The sequence below is a fragment of the Dreissena polymorpha genome, chromosome 2 (assembly GCF_020536995.1).
Source record: "Dreissena polymorpha isolate Duluth1 chromosome 2, UMN_Dpol_1.0, whole genome shotgun sequence".
NCBI classification, from domain to species: domain Eukaryota; kingdom Metazoa; phylum Mollusca; class Bivalvia; order Myida; family Dreissenidae; genus Dreissena; species Dreissena polymorpha.
This window is the reverse complement of record NC_068356.1, coordinates 14,566,781-14,573,748: the sequence shown is the minus strand read 5'-3', so window position 1 is coordinate 14,573,748 and position 6,968 is coordinate 14,566,781. Positions and strand designations below refer to the sequence as shown.

General features: G+C 30.7%; 1 long non-coding RNA gene across 1 annotated transcript; it reads left to right on the top strand.

The window, feature by feature from the left end:
- Window positions 1–6,058: 6,058 nt before the first annotated feature.
- On the top strand, window positions 6,059–6,743 carry LOC127865968 (uncharacterized). Its single transcript, XR_008042831.1, has 3 exons — window positions 6,059–6,169; window positions 6,403–6,422; window positions 6,633–6,743. It is a non-coding gene; the product is annotated as an uncharacterized LOC127865968 (long non-coding RNA).
- Window positions 6,744–6,968: the final 225 nt, after the last annotated feature.

Genomic DNA, 6,968 nt, shown 5'->3' with positions numbered 1-6,968 from the left:
TTTCACAATACATAAAGGATTGTATATCAACAATAGTTACCTGCTGGCAGGAGGTGAATTACATTATGGCTTTACACCTTAATCAAATTAAACAATTTAAATGACACTTTACACAAATGCAAAATTGTATTAGAACACCAAAAAAATAAAATTGATTGTTTTTCAATTAACATGATGACTTTACACATTAATATAATTATACAATTTAAATGACATATTACACAAATGCCAAATTATATAAGCATAGAAAAAAAGATAGCTTTTTTCTATTAAATGAAGAAATAAGCTATAAACCTTGTAACTTATAACTTTTTCATTTTTTATAAAACAGCATATATTATCTACATTGTATAGTGATTATATTTAATTAATTTACAGGTTAAATGTTAAGCTATGCTATATTTAATAAAGCACATAATAGTGTTAAGATTCATACATGTTAGATCTATTTACAAATGTGTGCAGTTGCTGCATCAGATAAATGGAACAGTTTTAGAGGGGAAACAATATAATGAAAAAATAACCTGTATGCATTTATTGAGCTATTGGAGTGTGTCACGATATTGAAAAAGCCTTTTACAAAAAAAGATTTGAACTGCTATGAACTAGCAGTTAAGATATTTTTTGACAGTTCAAAAAGGACTTGATTGTATTTCAACAATAGTTACCTGCTGGCAGGAGGTGAATAACAATATGACAATAATCAAATTAAACAATTTAAGTGACACTTTACACAAATGCAAAATTGTATTAGTATTGCAAAAAATTTAATTGTTTTTCAATTAAAATGATTACTTTACACATTAATCAAATTAAACAGTTGAAATGACACATTACACAAATGCCAAATTATATTAGCATAGCAAAAAAAGATAGTTTTTCAATTAAGTGAAGAAATATGCTATAAACCTTGTTACTTATTACTTTTTCATTTTTTCTGAATCAGCATATTATCTACAGTATTTGTATAGTGGTTATATTTGATCAATTTACAGGTTAAATGTTTAGCCATGCTATATTTAACAAAGCATATAATAATGTAAACATTCATACATGTTAGATCAATTTACAAATGTACATGTGTGCAGTAGGTGCATCAGATAAATGGAACAGTTTTAGAGTTGAAACAATATTACTAAAAATAACCTGTATGCATTTACTGAGCTATTGGAGTGTGTCAGGAAATTGGAAAAGCCTTTTACAAAAATAGATTTGAACTGCTATGAACTAGCCATAAAATTTAGAGCTGAATATTCAGTTAGATATTTTCACAATACATTAAAGATTTGATTGTATTTCAACAATAGTTACCTGCTGGCAGTTGTTGAATAACATTATGACATTACATATTAAAAAAATAAACAATTTAAATGACACGTTACAAAAATGCCAAGTTGTTAGCATAGCAAAAAAATGATTGTTTTTCAATTAACATGATGACTATAAACATTAATAAAATGAAACAGTTCCAATGACACATTACACAAATGCCAAATTGTATAAGCATAGCAAAAACACAAAGATTGTTTTTCCATTAGGTGAAGAAATATGCTATAAACCGTGTTTCTTATTACTTTTCATTTGTTTTTATGAAACAGCAGATATTATCTACAGTATTTGAATAGTGATTATATATGATTAATTTACAGGTTAAATGTTTTTTTGATAAAGTACATAATAATGTAATAGCCATGCTATATTTAATAAAGTACATAATAATGTAAACGTTTATACATGTTGGCACATAATAATGTAAAAACATTCATACATTTTAGATCAATATACACATGTTTATGCTCAAAATAACCTGTATGCATTTATTGAGCTATTGGAGTGTGTCAGGATATTTGTAAAGCCTTTTACAAAAATAGATTTGAACTGCCATACAATTTAGAGCTGAATATTCAGCGAGATATTTTCACAATACATAAAGGACTTGATTATATTTCAACAATAGTTACAAGCTAAATACAGTGTCATTAATCCCTGAATACTACAGTTGATGTTAATACACAAATAATGCAATGCTACTGCAATCTAGTAGTCATGTAATTTTAAAGCAGTTCAGTCATTTTCGTTTAGAGAATTTAACAATACAGAGAAAAAATACTTTGTTTTGACAGCAGTTTTTGGATAGAGAAAGTGCTATTTGACAATATTGTTAAGAATAAGTACTAAATGATTGAATGACAATTAATCATAAAATATAATTTGTGCGATTATTTCCTTACTAGCAAACGTCCTGGTAGGTCCACACTGTCTAAACAGATACTTGTTTATTTCGGACGGTTTTCCCGGTACTCGCTTATGTCACTGTTGATATTGTCATGTATGTCAAACTTTATGCGCTCTTGATTCTTGGTGAGCGCAAACACGGAACCGTTGAAAAACCAAGTGGTCTCTATGGCTGGATGTAGGGACAGTCTATTCATCAATGCACTATTGAGAGCTGTAACATCGTCAACTAGTCTGTGCCCTGCTGCCTTCATTTCCTTCCTTTCGCGCATAATTATTGTTTTGTAATTGTTACACTTTAACTTCAAAAGCACGGGTCTGATTTGTCCTTTCTTACTTGGTATTCTGTGAATTGCGAGTATTTGGTCGTTTTGGAGTTTGACTCCTTTATCGTGAGGTAGCCCTATTACCTTTGAAGTTAGGTTTGGAATAGATTCCTGGTGATCTTCTTGTATGTTCATTATTTTATATTATTTTTACGTGAAAACTGCTCGTTGTAATTTGAGCGCTTTATAGCATCATTGCATTTGTGTGCATGTTCATTTACTTGTGTGGTGATATTTTCAATGCTTTTACTATAATCATTTTTTATTGAGGAAATAGTTTCTTTGAGAGTTTCGTTTTCGAACTCTAGACCCTTGATGTGTTCAGTCAGGTCTTTTACTTTTTCTTCGTTTTGTTTACAAACAGTTTGTTGTAATTTTGCTTCCATTTCTTTGGCAATGTCATTTTTTAATTGGGTTAGTCTTTCTTCATTGCGCTTTTCTACTTCAGAAAGGATAGAGGACAGAGTGTTAGAAATCAGGCTTTCAATTTCTTCTCTTTTCAAAATAGATTTCATTTCAGTTGTTAAGTATTTTAGAGACTGCTCCATGGACTCAAGTTGTTGCTTGATTGAGCCATCATTCAGACTATCATTACTGACTTCTGAGTTGGTGCGTTTTGGTCTTTCTTCACCTTTGGCGGGCATTTTTCCAGGTGGTTGGTATTTTTTCAACCCTTTGAAGACTCCTGTTCACTCATGAAAAAGTTTTGCTGAGGTAGCGATATAACAGCTTTAAAGTATGTTTGATTTATTCAATTGTGAGACCGAATTAAACTTAACATTTGCGCTGAAAGTAATTATGGCATTTTTTTATATTTTAAGTTGATGCGTACATTTGATACTGTGTTAGTATTACGTTGTAATGTCGTTTTAACTTGAGTTTTGGTAGGAATACTTAATTTAACTAATTAACATTAGCTTGCGAGTTTTATTTAAAACTTTTTTTTTTCAGGATGAATACTGTTTTATTGAAGACAAATGTTACATAAACGGTACACTAGATGTATCGAAAGCGTTTATATGTGACCCCGCAACTGATAAGACATCGTGGACTAGATACGTTCCTCCGTTGGGTCGGTGATCTTATTTACTTCTTTTATAATTATGTGCTGTAATAATTACAATTATTACGTGGTAAATTCAATTCATTTGACTGTCAATCCGTTGTCCATCTTAGTTAGTTGATCGCTTATCCGGAATATAAATTTCAAACCCTAAAATGTTTTTTTTTTTAATTGCGCAAATACTTCTTAACACTTGTCTAGATGACAGAGTGCAGTGCTTTACATTTAAAACAATGACGCTGCTTTATAGATATATTGATCTTCCTTTAAGTCAACTTCCCGATATTGCTCTTTTTAATTTGTCACTTCATACACATGTGTATGGGGTCCATGTGGAGTTAACTGCAAGTTAAATCCCTTGGTATTTTATTGAGTGTTTTATTTTCGCCAATATGTAATTAAAAGAAACTTTCGTGGCACCCTATATATACATACATAAATATTAACCGTAAACACTATAATTTTAAAAATAATTTTCGGGAGTGTTTAGGAATCGTTGTTCATCAACATTCTGATAAACGTGTATATGAATTGATGAAAAGTTTTTTAAAGTAGTTCAACAACTCAAATACATCTTTCTTATTTACGCTTGTATCATATGAATAATGCTGAATGTATGGATATTTGAACCATGATAGCTTTAGCTTCCGATAATTGTTTTTAATTTGTAAATTAAATTCGCGATTAAACAAACCTGACTTTATTCCATCAACCATGACATATGGTATAGTTTATCTACACTGTGAGTTCTTTGCAGTAAAACTGTTTTAAGTTGCGTTTGATGATATACTCAGTTTTTTATTACCTTTAATCAATATTACTACAATATAGCAATGCATAAACAAGTATTTATCTTGTCAACAGATTGTTAAGACCCAGAAGCGTGTAAGAAAATATCCCACTCCGTATGCGAGGTAATTGCCAACGTTGCGAATTGCAATTGCAAAAGAGGCTACAAACTAGAGGAAGATGAATGCAAAAGTAAGATTTGCTTATTCAATTTGTAATTATGATATTGTATTGAAAAGAAATATAAATACAATCATGAGATCATAAATTCAAGAAATGGTAAATAACATTATTTTATTCAAAATAACATGTGCAATTTAATTTTAAGTTATGCATTTACTTTATAATTATAAGCGGTTGGCGCTTAAGAAATCAAAATAAAACCAAACCATCAAAAACGTTATATTTTAATCCGTGTTAATGTATTAGGTATTAGATTGATGGGAATATGGTCAGACAAAACGAAAAAATTAACAGACTGCGTATTAAAACGATTAATAAAACATGTTTAAAAAAAATCAAACCATCAACCGTTCTATTTCAGAAATCGACAATATCATCGATAAAACTCCGGGTAAGGAAATCATTCAGAATACTTTTTTTATATAACGAATGTGGTTTGATGTAATTTGATTTCGTGAACGACATGGTAGTTTAAGAATAATCGCGACACAATTATGTGAAGCAATATATTTCCTACGGAAATTATATTAAAACCAAATCTATATGTTATGTGGTAGGATACAGTTAATCTGTCAGATTTTTTGCAAGTGTCTTATCTTAAGATAGATATCCTGATTTTCCATCTGAAATTTCATTTTTATAGTTTGACTTTGGTGAAATAATATGTTCTATGATTTATAAAGTCCAAGACGGCCATGGCAGCTTGGTTGTAGAGATAACTCTTAACTACAAATTTCCGGCAAATATAAATATCGACTCGGCAAGCACCTACGAGCGGTATAGAACGATATTGGTCGAAGAGGTACTTGTACCGTTTTTTAGTTATTGTTATATTATCACCTGAATAGTATATGCATATTTATAACATAGAAAGAAACAAAGTATTTATCAAATATTTGTTTATTTAATTCTTTATACATTCAGAGCTCACAATAATCTGTGCGTCACTTGCTTTTATGGCGGTGCGTACCTTATGTTCTGCTTTACTTACAGCTTTCAAGCTTCTACAAAAATGAACAGGGAAATAGACTTGACAAAGTGCAAATAAGAGACATCAAGTACGTATGAAATTACAAACCTCAAATGCATGATGGTGTTTTGTTACAGCTATTGTTCTTAAAAGTATAATGTGATTTTAGTGTATATATGATTATAAACTAAATCAGATAAAGCATTCACAATTTTAGCAAATAAACGTTTTTATACCTGCAGGATTGGCAGTCTCATTGTTGATCACCGTGTGATATTTTTTCAAAACGAACATATTCTAAGCGATGTCACCCAAGCAGAAGTGAAATTGTTTCAATCCATTATCACAATAATGGATCAGACTGCTCGAATCATCAGTGTAGCCCTAGGGGAAGATAAAGGTATATTTGATCGTGTAAATGCATATGCATTACTTTCGTAACCGTCAAATATGTATACATGTTACAACATTGTCGTATTGTTTGTTATTTTACCTAGTTCCACTTGACCAGGGAAATGACGCCAAATGTCGCGCGTTCACAAGTGTTCACCCGTGTCGACACGACGAAGAATGTATTATTGTTGAAGGTGTCCTTCGTTGCGTGTAAGTTCAAAATAATACTGCTGTTCTATAAGTTTCCTTGTAATGTGTATATGTAATGACATATGTTGTTCATACCAAAGTTTACAAATGTCATGTGTATTAACATACCAAAAGGTATCATTATTGAAAATTGTTATATAGTTTACCATAATACTTCAATTCTACTAACTTGCCATTATTCACTACGGTACCAATATGTGTCATACCACTTTATCGCACGATTTTTGTTGCAGAAAAAAGACGACTGATTCTGGTGAGAAAATTGTTTTTAATATTCAAATTGTGTGTATTTGCTTTCGTTCTAATTCTGGTTAATTGTTCCTTAAAGTAATGCACTGAAACTATCAAATGTGTATTAACATACCATTAATGTTAGATAACTCATAAATACCATGCTAAACTATATATATGCTCCTTTAATTATACTCAAACTATTTTTACACAAATAATACACTGTTTTCAGAGGGAATTAAATTGTCCGTATTAGTCGCTTCTGTTGTTGGGTCACTTCTATTCCTGGTTATTGTGATTCTTGTTGGCGTAATTTGCAAGAAAAATTCGCGGTCTTCAAAGGGAAAGATTGACACAACAAACCTGCAAGGCGTTGATCTTTGCAAAATAACAAGACCCAAAATAACTGGCAGTGAGCTAGGATCTGAGTACAATATTGTAAAGCCGGACGCCCCAAAGAACAGGTGTTACAGCTTTAGTGTTAACTGTCGAATTAATAAGATTTAGTTATTGTATGTATGCCCTCCGTGCTTTGTTTTCATTTTAGAAAATAAAATGTCTTTTAGAT